Source organism: Myotis yumanensis, unplaced genomic scaffold, assembly GCF_028538775.1.
Source record: "Myotis yumanensis isolate MYYU_CA2020_CCGP unplaced genomic scaffold, mMyoYum1.0.hap1 SCAF_9, whole genome shotgun sequence".
Taxonomy (NCBI): domain Eukaryota; kingdom Metazoa; phylum Chordata; class Mammalia; order Chiroptera; family Vespertilionidae; genus Myotis; species Myotis yumanensis.
The window spans coordinates 80,113,266-80,131,881 of NW_027223760.1; the positions used below are offsets into that span (position 1 = coordinate 80,113,266).

At 49.3% G+C, this 18,616-nt stretch overlaps 1 protein-coding gene and 1 non-coding gene across 4 annotated transcripts in view; both read right to left on the reverse strand.

The window, feature by feature from the left end:
• The window catches only part of ELMO1 (engulfment and cell motility 1), a 401,514-nt gene that overhangs the window by 328,503 nt on the left and 54,395 nt on the right, over window positions 1-18,616 (reverse strand). The window lies entirely within an intron of this gene.
• On the reverse strand, window positions 14,051-14,156 carry LOC139017072 (U6 spliceosomal RNA). Its single transcript, XR_011472761.1, has one exon. It is a non-coding gene; the product is annotated as a U6 spliceosomal RNA (small nuclear RNA).

Genomic DNA, 18,616 nt, shown 5'->3' on the forward strand with positions numbered 1-18,616 from the left:
CGTGCAGAGAAATGGCGCAGGCCAGGAGAAGCTGAGGCGTGTGAGTGCATTTGGGAGGAAGGGGCAGTAGTTCCATGTTAAATGGGAAGCCAGGGGAAGCATCACTAAGAAGGCAGGTGTGAGGAAAGCCCTCTGAGAGGGGGGAGGAAAGCCAGGGGGCAAGCGTCAGGTTTCCATAGGCCTCGGGGACGGCAAGTGCCAAGGCCCCGCAGCAGGAGCATGTCTGGCGTGTTCCTGAAACAGGTGACGCCGAAGCCAAGTAAGCAAAGGCCACAGTAACAATGAGTTCTCATAGTTGCTGGGTCATAACTTGGTAGGTTCATGCACAGGGCTCTCGACCACGTGGACACTCCCAACATATCCCTTGGTGTGACTTCCAGAGACAAAGCTCGTGTCCATACACATCCATTGAGGGTACAAATTGGTACAACTTTCCAGAGAGACTATGGGAAGACTGCCCCAAAGCCTTGAAATGTTGGATTCATGTGGAGTAATTTTACTTTTCTAGATGTTTCCTGAAGAATCATTATTAACTAAACCATAACAATGCCTGTGGTTTTGGTTGCAATTCCCAAAACTTGGGAACAAGTGACCAGTCACCACCAGGCTGGTTAAACAATTATGGGGCCGCCAGGTGCTAAGACAAGCAGGCGATGTGTGCCGGGGCTTCCTCCTGTGCCCTGTACAGTGTTTCACTCACTCTCGAATTCTAAGGACACGGTATTATATCTGCAGGGCACCATTCAACTCCGGACCCAGATTCAATTACACGCCCTAGAATAAGAAGAAAGCAGGCTCCAATGTGAAAACAGACTCGGTGTGACTCAGATAACTCTATTCAACGCAAACAGCCCACACTCCAGAGGGGCAAGAGTATACATAATAGAAGGAAGAATGGGTTGGGAGCACCCTCCTCCCGACTCCACACAAAACAGTCTAGGGTTGCACAGAAAGAGTCACCGAGCCTTCCAGGAATCAAAAGCCAGGGTGCTTGTCTCCCCTGGAGCTGGTATTGATTTCCCCAAGCTGTTTCGACAAAACCTGGTGAGCAGGTGAGAACACAATGACGAGGCTGCCCCTGGGTCTCCATGGAAAAGAGGCGGCGAGAGAGCTGTGTACACAGACAGCAGCCACTCAGCGCAGACAGGTGGGGGGCACCCCCGGGAACTCTCTGAACCCAGTGCAATTAGGCCTCATCACTTTCCCTCAGACTAACCAGCAAGGACAGGGCGCCCGGGCTCCCTCGGGGTGGAGTCAGGCGCACAGCTGCAGAAGGAATAATGCAGGTCCACATCGCTATCCTCAGGAGCCCACATTTTACCCTCCTGAACTCATCTTTCCATGAGGGGTCAGTTAGCTCTCCAGGCTTCTGGATACAGTCGCTGCTGCTTCCAATGAAATGCAGGAAAGGAAGCTTCTAGCCCAGGCTCTCTCGCCCTTGGCCCAGTGAGCATTTGGGGGCACAGTCCTTTGTTGTAGAGCCACCCCGTGCACTGTCGGGTGGTTAGCAGCATCCCTGGCCTCCACCCACAGTCGCCTATAGCCCCTCTCGGTCGTGACACTCAGGGATATCCTCAGAACTTGTCAAATGTCCTCTGATGGCAAAATCATCCTCCAGGGAAGCGGTGCGCTACCAAGACTGCCGGGCCGATTACTAGCGGTCAGGCCACCCATCGCTGAGCTTGACGCAAGACAGACGGTCTCATCAGGCTCTCCGAGAATCAAGAACACCAGGCCCAGTGCCTGGCCAGGCGTAGCCAGGGTGGTGTCCTTTGCCTCCTGGACACAGCAGGCGTGGATCCATCACCTTATCCCCGCCACACCTGAGCGCAGTGAGCAGAAGGCGCACCCGGACCACAATCCTACCAGCCGGGCAGGCGCGTCACACATCCTCTCCCCCACCAACATCTCATCAGAGCTACTGGAGCAAAACCACGTCTGGTATTGTCAAAACTGTCCCCTAAAGATAAGCTCCATGACCTGTGTGCACAGCCTGATAGAACACGTCTCATGCAAACTAAAACTTAAGAACCACTAATGGGAAGTCTCCACAGCTGGTAAACATTCCAACCATCCTGCCCTGTAAGGTAACTAACTGTCTATGGAGTCCCGGAAGCAACTAGGAATCGGTATGGAATTGTCCAATGGCCTGCTTGTCTGCTGTTTGATTTACTTTATTCCGTTTGTAATATTGAGGTTCTACAAGAGCACATAATAGAGCATACAGATGTTGTGTTACAAAGCTGTACACCTGACATCTGTATAATGTTATTAACCAATGTTACCCCAACAAATCTACTAATAAAAAATTAAATTTAAAGATTCTACAGTAGGAGAGGCCAGGGGATTGTCAAGGGCGGGGGGGGGGGGGGGAGGACACATATGTAATATCCTTTGTAATACTTTAAGCAATAAAAAAAATTTTAAAAAAATATTATGCTAAGTGAAATCAGAAAAAATAAAATAAAATAAAAAAATAAAGATTCTACAGCCTTCATATGCATGTCAAATGGCTTACAGTTGAGTGAAAATGAGATGAAGCACTTTTTATTTGGGAGTTAGTTACCAAACTCTACATGTCCGTTAGATGTGACTCGTAACCCCTCAGCAAGTTGAAATTCTCTTTATCATTCGCTGAATGTCTCCTTAGCTTTGGGTTATGTTTCCAAGACAACGGCGAGCAACCTGTCCTGATTCCCATCTAGAAATCTGTCTATGTCTGCACACTGTTCATGTCCTAAGTTCTCCATGTCTCAGAATGTGCTGGCAATGCACCTCCCTGCAGTCTCTTAAAGAGCACAACCCGGCGTGGCTCAGTGGTTGAGCATCGACCTATGAACCAGGAGGTCACAGTTTGATTCCCGGTCAGGGCACATGCTGGGGTTGTGGGCTCCATCCCCAGTGGGGGGCATGCAGGAGGTGGCAGATCAATGATTCTCCCTCATCATTTATGTTTCTGTCTCTCTCTCCCTTTCCCTTCCTCTCTGAAATAAAAAAATATATATTTAAAAAATGATCTGTAACATTGCTACATGTTTTTCCAAGCAGCTTGATTAGGTCCCAGACTTCATAAAATCCCCAAATACCTGATCTGTATATTATTCTGAAATTTCCATACAGTGTTAGTTTTGGGTCCCCACAATGGCTTTAAACCCTATTGTCCTATGTCTGGTCTTTCTATTACACAAGCAAAACCTGTTGAGAGAAAAGAAAAGAAGCCTGCGGGAGGATGTCCCTGCGGGAGGATGTCCCCAAGGGAGGATGTCCCCGCGGAGCTGTCAATGGGAAAACCAACACGCTTGTCCCGGTGACCCATATGGCCCATGACGTCACTGAAGGGCCCTGACAGATGGGCCCGTGGAGGCCACACGGCAGGCCAGTGGGGAAGAGCAGCTGGAGAAACCATTTGCTTCGGCTCCTCTGTCCCTTCCTTGCTCCCCAGGAAAGCTGCCTCTGGCCCACTGGCCATCAAATTCCACTTGTGACAGAGAAGAGGTTTCTAACAATTAGGGGGAGGGTGGGGAGGGAGCACAAGTCCCATATTTACATGCTGAGCAGTCATGATAGAAAAAGAAATAGAGAACAATTTCCCTTGGCATCCAGGTGAGGGAGGCAGGGAAAGGGCCCTGACACCCCCTGCAGGCAGCCTTTCCTTTACTCTCTGTGCACCTCGCAGAGCAGGAAATAAACCTTCCTCAACCCTCTTAGGTGCAGCAACTGGACACTGCAAATTCAATGAACAGAGGTTAGCTCGAAAGGGAAAAAAAAAGCATTTATTTACTCATGCCAAGCTCAAAGCTGCAGGGAACTCGGTAATCCAAAGAGGTGGTTAGAATTCAGAGCTTCTGCTTCATCTCACCAGTGATGAAACGTGAAGAAGAGGCTAAACAAAGGAACAGGAGGCGGCTTCTGGCGGGGTGTACTTTGTCCAAAGGTGACTTGGAAATGCAGGACAAAGGGGCGCTTAGTGAGGTTTGTTGTGCACAGCAAGGCACTCTCAGGACAAAGCTGACTCGGAAGTAGTTCTCTTCCTGGTTTGGGGGACAAAAGGACACCTTTCAAATGAAAATGTCCTTTGTGAACGGAAATTTCCTTTACAAAAGAATTCTGCAGGGAAACTGCTGGAGTGATTTTTGTCCCCCTAGGGAACATCTGTCATCTGGGGATATTTTGATTGTCACAAAGGGGGAGGTGCTACTAGCATCTAGTGCAGTGGTTCTCAACCTTCTGGCCCTTTAACTACAGTTCCTCATGTTGTGAACCAACCATAAAATTATTTTCGTTGCTACTTCATAACTGTAATGTTGCTACTGTTATGAATCGTAATGTAAATATCTGATATGCAGGATGGTCTTAGGCGAGCGACCCCTGTGAAAGGGTCGTTCAACCGCCAAAGGGGTCGCGACCCACAGGTTGAGAACCGCTGATCTAGTGGGTAGAGGCCAAAGATATTGCTCAACACCCCGCAATTCCCTGGATGACCCCCACAACAGAGAACTGTGTGGTCCCCAGTGGGAGTAGAGCCCTTTGAAGTAGAAGGAGAAGGGCACAGAGCTAGCTCCTTCTGTGTTTGCTGTTTCTTCATGGCTTCCAGCTCAAGGAATAGGTCCACCCCTACCCCCCACATCTGTTGACTGGCCTGCGTTAGAAACTTGCCATTCCCCGAAGACATGACTGGCACCCAAAACACACACTGCAGTTACACGCTCCACTCGGCAGCCCAATGGACACTGCAGTTTGGACCCCAATTCTCCAGCTCAGGTGCCTGCAGGTCACAGTTCTGACGGAGCCCTCAGTGGCTCAGGCTGCCCTTCCTCCCGGGACTGGGAGCAGAAATCACACAGGTCCTGCAGGCACTCCTCTCAGTCTGGCATTTCCCACCCAACACTGCTTCTTTGACATATTAATTAATGCAATGCAATACAAAACAAAAACAAAAACAAACCAACAACAGTCAAGTCTCTTGTAAAACCCTGCATGGCACACTACGTAAAAATGACTAACCAGTCCCTACACTATGTGTTTTCACAGTGACCTTATGAAACAGGTCCCATTCCTAAGCCATCTTCCAGACAAGGAAACTGAGATGCAGAGACATTTCGAAACTTGCCGGACGCTACAGTCACACGCGGAGCCCGGCCAGAACTCAGACTGTTAACAGGGGAGTTAGACCTCGGCCCTTCAGTTTGCCTAAGAAAGAATTCAGAACCACAAACTCAGCACAAGAAGTTTATTTAGAAAATCACAGAAGTCAAAATAGTGAGCCAGCAGGACCGAATGAACTCAGGAAACAAGTTCCAGAGGCAAAGAAGGACCTGTAGAGCTTAGGAAAAAGATAACGCACCTGAGGGACGACGAGGGGCAAGGCGCTGGGATGCTCCTGAGACAGACAGAGCTGGCAGGCTGGGTCCCTAGTCTTAAGAGCTTTTATCTGTTTTCTAAAGGCAGGGACCATAGGGGGGGTGTCAGGGAAGGACCTCAATAGAATATTCATAAGCTTTGCAGGTGTGTCCTTTCAGGGTCCTGGTCTCTAATTGGTCGGTGCTAGGGGAGGGGTCCATGGTCACTGAATCTGGTCCTGATGTCACCCATGGCGTCATACCATCTGGTTTTGCTGCTTTTCTGGGCCTGGAGCTGAAACACAGCTGAGACCTAGATGTTATCTCTAGTTTGACCAGAACTCTGTCTCTGTGGTCAACAGACCTGAGGCTTTGTTCCTACGATTATTTGATGCTGATCAGACCTCATTGTCCTGAGGCCTTAATGCTTAAGGGAGTGGCAGTGCTAGAGCTTGTATGGGAGTCGTAGGAGGCTATTCTCTGGCCCCCTTGTTCCTACTCTAAGAGGGTCTAACTGCATGACTAGCAACATGCTAGGGGAATAAAGCTCACCCTGGGGGTAAGGTGTTGCCTATAATCCTCATTTTCCCAGTTTTGCCCGTTGCTACACACCCAGGACATTCCGCCCAGGTGACATTCCGTACCTGGCCCACCTTTCAGGCTCTGCTGGTGCCTAAGTGCCTTTTCTATCAAGTCTGCATCTGTCAGATTCCATAGTACATTTTTTATCACTATACCACATTTTAAAAGGTTCCTTTACTATGGGACTTCCTGGGCCTTTAATATAATATATGTAGACGGTGGAATCTTTATGTGCAATGTATAATATTTCCCACATGTACATGTCCAGAAAACACCTCCCTCACCATGCGTCCGTGGCACTGGTTTCTTATGGGATACGCTTTGGGAAATGATGCACTGAGACCACTTGCCTCCTTGGTTTTTTCAGGAAAAAAGAATTGTTGCCAAACAGCCTTGGCCAGAAATGCACAGTGGAAAGTGGCGGGGAAAACGCTTGACTTTAGGCCTGTGTTGAATTATTATCACCTGCATCTGTGGGACCGTCTCCAGGAAAGCAGCCCAATTCTTTTGAGCAACTCTTTCCAATTCACATGGGGCAGTAAACATTCAATTAACTGCAGCTTCTACTGTGCAAACTGGCCGCAGATCAATAGCGAGAGAAATGGAGTATTTGTAGTAGTGATAGCTGGAATCTGCATGTCTCCCCTCTTGCTTTCAATCTCTGCACGGTGACTCCAGGAGTAGAGCACATAAACCTTGCCCAGCCTGCCTCTGAGCATCTCCAGGCACCGTTCCCCACCAACTGCATCCCTGCGCCCATCCCCACCGACACAGGCAATGGCTATGAGTCAGATGTGGCAAATAGGTGTTCAGATCACCAACAGTCCTTTGCAGTGGCCGCTGGTAGCACTGCTTAAAGGAGGCCAGCCCCAGATTGGCCCGGTCAGGGTACTCTCCAGGTGTGTGGGGCCCCGGGAGGAGAGTGAGCTCCCAGACTGAGGTTGGCTACCTCTCTCCTCGCCTAGCTGCTGCCACTTTCAGGCACAACAGCCTCCCCTGCCTCCTGCATTCGGTCACGGTGACCCCTCTACCTGGACGGTCTTTCCCTCTCCTAGAGGTCAATGCCCGTCTCCTGGGCCAGCTCCTGGAGGGACCCCTGACCCCACGGCTCCTGGCTAGCAGCAGCTGCCCCTTCCTGAGTGTTTGCAGAGCACCTACCGGGCACCTGCTCAACTTCTGCCAGAGGTTTCTACGATTTCCCCAGGGACACGAGTGATAGACCTTATTCACCTCTGCACCTCGGGTCCTGAGCAGATGGCATGGCCAGCAGTACGTGAATAAATCTCTCTCAGACAAGGGAATGAATCACTCTTTCCTTAAAAGTGAACCTGAGCCCTAACTGGTTTGGCTTAGTGGATAGAGCATCAGCCTGCGGATTCAAGGGTCCCAGGTTCGATTCCGGTCAAGGGCATGTACCTTGGTTGCGGGCACATCCCTAGTAGGGGGTGTGTAGGAGGCATCTGGTTGATGTTTCTCTCATCGATGTTTCTAACTCTCTATCCCTCTCCCTTCCTCTCTGTAAGAAATCAATAAAATATATATATTTTTTAAAGTGAACCTGAGGTTCTTTTAAGGGTGAGGAATCACTCAGGCCACAAATGCATTTTTAAAATCCAGAATCCCTCACACAGGAAACGTCCAGGGCTCCCTCCAGCAGCTGCTCACTGTTCCCATCACCAGAACCAGCAAGGGAGGCGCTCGTAGGCCAAAGTAAGATGAGACCAGAGTCCCGCTTTGCCTGGAGCTCTGCGAGGAGGGAGTCGCATCTCAAATGGAAAGTTCATTATCTCACAGACCCAGGCACACACTTCCCTCCTGGTTCCGGGTTTGGATATTTGCTTTTCAAATTCCTTTCCAGCTGTTGTAATGCTGAGGCTTCCCTCCTTCCAGCCCCCTCCCCTCTCCCCTGGGCTCCCTCCCCCTGCAAGCCTTGTCACCGTGAGGGGTCCAGGCCAGTTCCCTATCTCAGAACCCAGACTGCAGGCCACAGGAAATGCTGGAGCCTTCCCACCACTCTGCCAGCCAAACCCTCCAAGTCCCCAACCCCGCTGATGCAAAAACAACACGCGCAACTCCCCTTCCCTCTCTCCCCAGCAGCAGCCCAGCTCACAGCCACCCTGGAAGCTCCACTGCATCAGGGTACAGGGAGGACCTTCCTCAGAGGCAGGAGCTGGGCTGTGGCACCGGGACTCCCACCTGACAGCCAGCAGAGTTAGTCACTGTGAAGGGCCGTGCCTAACGTGATGCGCACAGGCACCCGCACAGGATGGCATCCCCGCTGCCCCTCTCCCTCCTCGGGTCCCTGAGAATGTCCTCCTCCGGCTGAGCACGGGCTTGTGGAGAAGTGGGAGTCGGATGTCTGCCTGGGCCTTAATCCCGCTCTGCAGGTCCACAGCTCTGACGCCAGACAAACTGCATAGCACATCCAACCCCCATGTCCTCATCTGTCATACTGGGTCAACAGAACCTTTCTCCTGGGACTACTGTGGAGACTGAACATACGCAATTAGACCAGGGCCAGCTGTGGTGTTAATGTTGTTGTTGTTGTTATTAACTAGAGGCCCATGCACTGGGGGGAGGGGTGTCCCTCAGCCCAGCCTGCACCCTCTCCAATCCGGGACTGCTGCCTCCAAACCGCTCACCTGCCTGCCAGTCTGATGGACGCCTAACTGCTCCCCTGCCGGCCCGGTTGCCCCAACTGCCCTCCCCTGCAGGCCTGATTGCCCACAACTGCCCTCCCATGCCGGCCATCTTGTGCCCACACGGGGGGCGGCCATCTTGTGTGAGGGTGTGATGGTCAATTTGCATATCGTCTATTTATTATATAGGATTACAGGCATGGGGGACCTGCCTCCACCAGGGAAACACAGAGGTCCCACTGCATGGTAACCCTCTGTCCTTGATCATCATAACAGAACTAGACAATGGCCATGAGAGCAGAGGAAATCCTAACTGGCCGCAAGTCCAAGGACATGCTATGGATTTGGAGACCTTTTTTGTTCTGGGTTTAAAGGATGAGCGCAAGTTTCTAGGTGAGTGACTGAGTTGGGAGGAAGTGGAAGAGGAAGGTTAGGGTTAAGGTTCTGGAAGGAGCGACCTGCATTGCAAAGGTGGGGAGTCGCACCTGCCTGATCAGACAACCCGATGAAACCGAAGACGTCACGTTCTCTCCTGACCACAGGCTAGGGTCACAGGAAAGTCCTCTGAGAGCATGGAGGTGAGCAAAGCCCTGCCCTGGTTCCTTCTCTGCGCAGAGAAGTGGGTGCAGTCTTCGGGGCTCGGGCATTAACGAATCCCTACAGAAAACCCACAGGGTGCTCCCTGCACAGGGGAGCCCTGCCCCACTGTTACTGCCCAGCTTCACCAGTTCCTTGTGTCCTTCCAGCCGGGCCCCTGCAGACAGGCCCATAGAGCTGCCCTCTTGCTGATGGCACTGTCCTGTTCCCCCAGCAGGTGGACAGAGGGAAGCCTGGTCCACTGGTCCCAGCTGCTCAGAGCTGGGATTCATTGGGTTCAAGGCCAGGGGCCAATGATGACCAGCCCCTCTCCCAGGTGTCCTACCCTGGCTCTAAATAGTAGAACTTCCATGTGTTTCTCAGGGAAGTTTCCATTAAAAACATGAATTTTCCTCATTCTCTGGGTTTCAGATATCTTAGCCTCTGGCACAAACTCCCAGTAAGACAAACCCTGTGGAGTCTTCTCTCTTATCTCTCACCTTGGGGGGCCCTGTCAAGCTCCCTGGATTGTAGGCTAGAAATCTCTTCCTTCGGGTTTCTAATCTGGGCTCCCTCAGAGGTATGCCCCAATTTTTCTTGAGATAAAGTACTTTCAGGGCACACGTTATCAGCATGCACAGGTTTTTCACACAAACACCTAGATAACAGTGGATCCCAGGGGCCAGCGTCCGCTGTTGATGAACAAAGGGATTTCTCTTCTGTAGAGCCTCACATGAATCCAGAAATGTCTTACCACGTTGATTTAAAAATAAACCCATGATACGAACTAGGGGAAGGCGGCCTGCAGTTCTACAGGAAAGCCAGTACCTGACTGCATCGGATGACCCATCTGCTTACCACCACCCTGAGGACCACTCGGGTGGGTTTTTTCTAAATGCTCTTCCGCTTCACTTTCCCCTGGCCGTGCTTCCCTGCAACCTGCCGGCACACCTGGAAGAGGTGAGGCTAAACCCGGTAAAAGGAAAGCAGGCAGAGCTACCAGCTCAGCGCTGGCGAGCTGCTGACTGAGGGTCTTCTCAAACGCACCTTGGCAAGTGACTGGATGCTGGTGATTTTAATTCTTTTCATTTTCGCTCAGTTCTAACAAACTTGGGCTCAACCTGCTGATATTGGCTAAGGACTCAGTTATGCCAAAAACAAGCCAATAATACTAAAAACACTCAGAGAGAGAGAGAGAGAAAACTAGCTAGATTAGTTACGAAGATTGTGGGGAAAATGAGAATAGGCCGCCATGACATGCATCTTCTCACTTTTCTATTACGATATGCTTGGCCTCGCCAAGAAAAAAGGCCAGACACTATACATCTCTGTGCACAGCCTGAGTGCTGCTGACGGCGCTGGTAATGGGGTCAGACTCTAGGACCTAATTATCTGCGGCAGGAATTTAATAAAGGCGGTCAAAGGAAACTCGGTTCCACTCGACGCTAACAGTCTAACTTTGTTCAGCTTTTCAATTACACCCCAGAGCTCCCGACTCCACAGAGGCAAGACGGGGTAAGGAGGAGGACCGGTTTGGGAGTCAGACGGGTCTGAACTGCAATGAGAAGGTGGTGGTGTTTCAGCCGGAGCACAAGGTGACCAGGATTGCATGGTACCTCAGCCTGCAGGGGACAGACTGGAACAGGGCACGGATGGACGGGGGAAGCTTGGTGAGAAAGTGAGGGGGGCAGCAGCTCGGGCTGGGAGGGTGGAGTTGGCGTTAGAGGTGAAAAGGGTGAAGGATTGATGAGCTACTTTAAGAATAACAATCAGCAGGAAGTGATGATGGACTGAATACAGGGGAGGAAGGAGAGGCTGAAGTCCAGGTCACGCAGGATTCTGTCTGACGTCACAGGATACATGGACGGTGATGCCATTTACTGAGCGAGGACTCCTCCAAGGAGAAGATGCTCCAGCCGATTTGCTGAGCTCCATCGAGTGAATGGGTGCGTAGAGTCGCCCGGAGGGACCAGGGGGAAAGTCCACGCCGCTAGGCTAGTGTCAGAGACGGCCCTTTCCTGTTAGACCTGACCTGCTCTCCTGCAGGTGACATCTACCACGCAGGGCCACTTCCTTCTTCTTACTAGTAAGTGGGGAGCAGCAGAGTAAGCAGTGCCAGCCGCAGATGGGACCCTGTTTCACTGCCTCCTCGCCTTGCGGTCTCCGGAAAATCGCTCTCTGCGCCGAAATTGACTCAACCGTGAAATGGGGAAAACCACAGCACCTATCTCGCCGCTTTCCTGAGATGAGTAAGAAGAGGACGACGGCAAGAGCTAATGCTTCCATAACTCACTGCGTGCCAGGCCCCCGCTGAACAGTTCTCATGTATTAACGCAGTCGAGCCTCCCGCCAGCCCTGTGCCACAGGGGTTGTTAGGGCCCTCACCGAGGAGACCAGCCACTCGCTTGGCTGATTAGGGAGTTAGCTGGTCTGAAGTCTGTGGGCTGAACCATCGCACTGAGCTTCCTCTGACCTTGAGACATGGAAGGTGCTTCGAGCAGGGCCTGGCACGGAGCGAGAGCCGGGCAACACCAGCTCTGTGACGGGGCAAGTCCAGTCTTTCACGGCCCATGTTGTTCACAAGGAAGAAGATGGATCCCTGTTGGCCTCCCATCTCGTCCTCATGTAACAACAGGCAGTGGTGACTCAGTGGACTGGCTTCTGACTCTGACACCGAGGACCAGAATCACATGGCCGAGCGTTTCAGGCTCGTGGTGCTGAGACAGGCCCCGAACTTGACCCTGGCGCTGCGACACAGCTCTGCAGGACCCCTCGGCTCAGGCCCTGCCTTCCGGGAGATGCAGGCCTCTATCTCTTTACCCTTCCCCTCCCTGGAGATCCTCTCCCAGAGGGGTTCTTTCTTAAGCAGGTAGCACCACTTCATTTCCACCGACAAGGAATGATCTGACTGGCATCCCGCCTGCAGAGCTCGGCCTCGGCACGAGCACTCACGCTGACACCCTGCTCTCTGGTTGCGGGCCCAGCACTTAATGTGTTTATTACAGTGAAAAACCTAAACAGCAAATCAAGTGACACCGGCACCAGAGAGCTCACTGGGAAGTGACCCGGCTTCACGTGAAGTTTTATGAAACTTGGCTGAGATTTAAAAAATAAAAACTGAGACAGACATTTCAAACATCTACTTAAAATTTTTCCAGGCAAAACTTAATTTGGCCACGTACTATAGCGTAAAACTCTGGGGGACCGACAGAAAAATCCAGCATCGGCCTGAGGGTACTCCCCAGCATACGCACGAGGGGGTGGGGTGATCACCTACCCCAAAGTGACATCAGATTAGGCTCCTCCAATTTCTAAAGGCTTTCAACCCAAACCCCAGAGCTGCTGACTAGTAAAGGCACCTGTGGTTGCCAGTAACTGACAAGATGAAAGAGTGAGTGCCCGCTGACCTCAGTGCCCTCTGCACAGGTGGAGGCTGCGGTGTTTTCTACAGGAAATTGTATAAACAGCCTTAAGGTTTCATAATGCGAAACTGGTTTAATAACATATGGGGAAGCCATAAGAGAGAATAAGTGATCATAAAACAAAGTCACATTAAAAAACTCTGACACCAGGAACTATTAGTAATATATTGTTGTTGATTCATTTATATCCATTAACATTTAAAAGAACTCAGCAAGCCCTGACCGGTGTGGCTCAGTTGGTTGGGTGTCATCCCATGCACTTAAGTTGGCAGGTTTGATTCCTGGTCAGGGCACATGCCCAGTTGTGGGGTTTGGGGGCTCGATCCCCAGTAGGGTGAGCAGAAGTTGGCCGATCAATCAATGTTGCACTCTCACATCGATGTTTCTCTCTCCCTCTCCCTTCCTCTCTCTCTAAAAATCAATAAACTATTTTTAAAAAGCACTCAGCAAGACTAGAATTCTTACACATTGTTGGTTAAATAGTAGGATTCCTTTAAGAAACAGTGGGGGCAGTTTCTTGTAATACTAAATATATATTTCCCACATGACCAAGCAATTCCACTCCTAGGTATTTACTCTAAGTTTCATGAAAACACATGCCCACACAATGACTTGCATTATTCATACAAGCCGAGAACTAGAAACAACTGATAAGTGGGTAAACAGATTCTGGAACGCCATCCACCTAACAGAAGACTACTCCGTAATAAAAGGAATGGATTACTACACACAACAGACACGTATCTGCAGGGCATTATGCTAAGTCAGGGGTCAGCACACCAGCCGCTGGCAGAATCCGGCCCTCTGCCTAGTTTTATAAACAAAGTTTTATTGGGACAGAGCTACCCCCAGTCAGTTCTACACTGTCAAAGACTTCTTCCCTGCGGCAAACAGCAGGGCGGAGCACTTCCTGCAAAGAAGCCTGCAAACCTAAAATATTTACTGTCTGAAACTTTGCAGAGAAAGTCTGCCAATCCCTATGCTAAGTTAGAGGAGGCAGATACAAAAGACCACGTACGGCATGATTCCATTTATATGAGATTCTGGATCCGGCAAAACTATACTGATGAGAAGCGTATCAGTGGTTGTCAGGGCCTGACTGCACAGGGCACGAGGGAGCCCTGCGGAGAGATGACGATGGCCTGACTCCTGACTGTGGCGCTGGTTACAGGACTATAGACACCGGTCAATTCTCACTGAGTGGAAATGGAAAGTGATTTTGTTATATCGCAACAAAGCCCACCAATTACTACCTCCTGCTGGGTATTACAGTACTACTTCCTGCCAAGTATTCGTTCAGGGGCTGGGAATGTGACCGAGTTTCTGCCCAGATGGTGCAGTCACAAAATGGTGGGACTTCACACAGCCCCATCATGGACCCACAGCTTAGCCACACCTAACTAACATAGGGCTCATTTCTGCATCCTACTCTTTCTCTAGACGCTCTCTCTAGGCAATGTTACCCAATCCCATAGATATATTTTATTTGACTTTAAATAAGGAACACTTCACGAATTTGCATGTCATCCTTGCCAGGGGCTATGCTAATTTTCTTTGTATCATTCCAATTTTAGGATATGTGCTGCCGAAGCGAGCACCCCATATAATTTTAAATTATAGATTCAAAACCCAAATCTTCCTCTTTTCCTTCCTCCTTCCCTCCTTCCCTTCTTCCCTTCTTCCCTTCCTTCCCTCTTTCCCCAAATATCCAGCTCCTACTTGATACGGCTCCTCAGTCATCTCACAAGCATCTCCAACAGCAAATGTGAAATGAAACTTTCTTCCAAAGCGGCCCCTCCTTCAGAGTTCTCCCTATTGAAAAGCGGGTTTGGGGCGCACCTTTACACACGCTTTTCTGTTGCTTCTCCTCTTGGGGGTTACACTCCCAATTCCTTGAAGTAAAAGGCCACACCCATACATATGACTCCCTCACTCAGTTCAGTTCTAACTAGAACCCTGCCCCCCCCGCCCCCATAGGTCTCTCGGACATCATGAGTCCTCTGCCGACAGAAGGCCAGAAAACACCCCAGACACCCCATCTCTGGGCCACTATGTGGTGAAGGAAGCCAAAGTGGAACCCTTGGTACATGTTCCCTTTGAATCTAATTCTCTGGTTGCTATGCCTTTACCAATATGAGACTTCAAGGATACTCAGGGGTGCTGATAAAGCCGGTGTCTAACACTGATTCTGCTGCATATGGTACCGAATCTATGACTGAACATGTTCAAGCGTCAGATTAAAACCTAGCCTGCTGAAACATGCTGATGTCAGAGGTCTCCTGAAGTTTTACCACACTTGAGCTCTTCTGCTTTCACCTGAATGTTGATCCAATTGGACAAGGACACTTCGTGTGTGTGTGTGTGTGTGTGTGTGTGTGTGTGTGTGTTAAGTCTTTAGTGTATAGAAAATATAACACAGGAGGTTTATAAGGCATGCAGGCTTTAGCCCTGTAATCTGGTCTTTATTTCTATCCTGATATTTTTCTCCCACAATTCTTACATTTTGTAATTAAGGTAAGAAAAGTTCACATCAAACCAGATTTCTTCTTTCTCTCATTTGGTGAAATTTAGCAAGTTTTGCTTGAGAAAGGGGAGAAAATGGTGTTTTGTGGACATCTCCTGTTTTGCAGGTGAAAGACAGCTGAGGGTTTTTGCTATCCCATCACCCCTGATGGAAAAAGAACTCACAAAGTGAATGCAATTGACGCGAGGTCAGAAGCACCTTCTGACAGGCCTCAGGATGTTGTTATCAACTCTCACATTCTAGCACTTGGAACTTGGAAGAGATTATCCCTGGGTGGTGTCCAAAACATCTTTATATCTGACAGCTGCAAATGACTGTCATAACTTGAAAGCTGAGAAATACAGGTAAGTTTTCAGCTTTATCGAATAAAAAGCTCTCTGGCCCCAGAGGTTTACATCGGAGCCTGCACGGAATGAGAACGCGATCGTAGTTTTCCTGTCTACTCCCATCGGTGGAAAAACACATCCACTTTTATTGAAGTCACTTGTAAAAGCAGACCACATTCCCACTTTGTGCTTTCAACTCCACGGTGTGGTCCTACATTCTTACAGCATTCGACGGCTGTGAACTTCACAGAGAGGAGCATCTTTCAAATGGGCACTTGAAATTCAAAGGAGTTGTCGGGTGAACACTGATTAATCCCCAAGCTGGCCGCAGGGGGTCGTGTTCAAGGGTCCAAGGCAAGAGCGAAGCCGGAGCTTCAGAGCACAGCAAGGAAGAGATGGTATCCAAACTCCCTCTGTTAGCGCTGGCCAACACCACAGTGGCCTTGGGACTTAAAGGACAGCAGACCTGCTCCACGCCGATCCCTGGAGAAGCTCTCATTAGAGAAAGAAGAGGACTGTCATCGGCTGTTGACCCGCCAAAGCGCCACTGCTCCATGGTCTTAGTCATTCTGTCTTATGCCCCAAACTTTGATCTCAGCTATCATATGATCAAAGTTCAAACCTGGTGTGAAGACACAGGCAAAAATGTGGCTTCCGAGGTGACGCGGAAAGCTGAAGAACCAACCAGCCAGGTAATCAACGCAGACCACGTGAAATCCGCCTTTCCTCAATAGTAGACCCTCTTCTCTCGGTGATTTCCATAATGACTCCAACTCACCACTGCTGTTTTCCTAGGTGATGGAGACATCATGAAGTGTCTCCATAAGGACCATTCTCCTTCTTGTGTTGTTGTGATACCAAATTTGTGTAATAATTTCAAGTTTCACAAGTGCAAAAGGTAAAATAGTAAATAATCGTTGTATAACTTACTGAAGATTTCAACTGCTACACTGATTCGGAAACATCTGATAGCTGAACCACTGAGGGAAAGTTTCACTTCTGTCCAACACCTACAGGGACCTCTCCACCAGTGAGGTCCCTAGGTTATTAAAGTGGCCGGGAAGTTTTTCCCAAATTCTATGCAGAAAAGCCCATCATACTCAAAGAGGCTAAAGGATGAAAAGGAAATTCACAAAGGATAGCCTTACTGTGCCCCTCAATTTCCGTAACTGTTCCATTCTTCTATAAGGTACAGGAAGGAAGTACAGTCATCCCTCAGTATCCAAGGAGGATTGGTTCCAGGACCCCCCCCCCCGCCCCCCCCCCCCCGCCCCATGGATCCCAAAATCCACGATGCTCAAGTTCCTGGTACAAAAATGGCATACTATTGCACACAATCTGTATTTGCAGGGTGTACTCACACATCACCTCATATGCATGGATTTAGCATATTGCTGGGCATCTGACAAGTTCAAGTCTCACTTTTTGGAACTTTCTGCAATTAAAAAAAAAGTTTTCAATCCATGGTCAAGTGAATCCAGGCATGAAACCCATGGATGTGAAGGGCCAACTGTATAGTCATATCCTTTAGGCAGTCTCAATGAGCTGTTCATTGTGTACCTGTTCTTCAAAGTTAAATTATGCTGTACACATCAAAAATTAACTTTAGCGTTAACCATTTCTCATATATTAAAACAGACAAACCGAAGCTTCCAACATCCATCTAATCTCATCCCATGCAGAAGCTCTGTGAGGTGGTCGGCAAACGCTGCTACATCATCTCATTTTACAACCAGGGGACTGAGGCACAGAAGTTAAGACCAGCTCAAAACCAGATCCATTCAATCTAGCAAAACCTGGTGCTCAGAACAGCCGCCGAAGGAAGACCAAAGTCATGAAACCGTGTAGGAATCATTTACACTTGTCTGCGTCCTCCGCTTCTACTTAAGGAGAGGAAGTCAGACTTTAAGGCTCTCCCTCCCTCACACCAATGAGCCTCATCCATGCAACAACTCAAGGCTGGGAAGACATTACAGCTGCCCTTTCCCAAGGTCCATGCCTCTGGGGTGTTTGCAAAACAGCAGTATTCCCGCCTCGATGCAAAGACCAGCTCTAATTTGTGGCAATGTTCCCCAGACTCCTCAGAGGGAAATAGAGATCCTCCATTCACTGCACAAATATTAGAAAGGTCCTTCCTTTCACCAGTCACGGAGCTTGGAAAGTCTGACACAGAGCGAAATGAACCCGGTTCCTGATCTCAAGGAGTTTATTACATTCTTCTTCTCAGCCACTGAATAATGGGCTGAAGGAATCATGGCGAGAATAAGAGAACAAAATCTCATCAGATGCTACTAAAATACTTCACACCGACAGAGCACCATTAGGCCAATAAAAATATGAAAGCGAATCTGTGTGGGGAGGGGTTTGTACAAGCCCCCCATTTTCTGGCCTCTGCCTCTTTCTCTGTCCCATCTCCTACCACCCCCTCCTTGCTCACTCTCTTCTGGCCACTGGGGGCTTCTTGAGGTTCCTCAGACATACCTCACTTCCCACCCACTATCACTACAACTTCCCATAGCTGGTTTGCTCACTGTACTCAGAATTCCACCCAAATGTTATCTCCCCAGAGAAGTCTCCATGTGACCGAATGCCAGTGAGCATGGCACACACGCATCTCCAGTCCTCCTCCCCTGCTCACTCGCCCTTCTGCAGGGCACAGTTACAAAGGTGAGGGGAGAAATGGAGCCAGGGCTTCAAAAGTTCCAGCAAGGTTCTCTTTCTTAGGCTGGGTGCTGGGGTACATGGGTATTCATTTTATTATTTTTCTTTTTTTAAAAAAATATATTTTATTGATTTTTTACAGAGAGGAAGGGAGAAAGATAGAGAGCTAGAAACATTGATGAGAGAGAAACATCGATCAGCTGCCTCCTGCACATCTCCTACTGGGGATGTGCCCACAACCCAGGTACATGCCCTTGACCGGAATCGAACCTGGGACCTTTCAGTCCACAGGCCGACACTCTATCCACTGAGCCAAACCGGTTTCGGCTTATTATTTTTCATTAACAATACATGTATGTTATATGTCCTCCTTTGCCTATATGGTATACTCAATAAAACTGTAAGATTCCATCATAATTTATTAAAAATTAAACTGCTAGATTGTGGTATCTATTTATTTATTCACTTACACGAAACACCAAATGTTTGCATGATAACGAAAGAATGAGGTGTTACTCTACTGAAATAATGGAAAACCTTGTCCCAT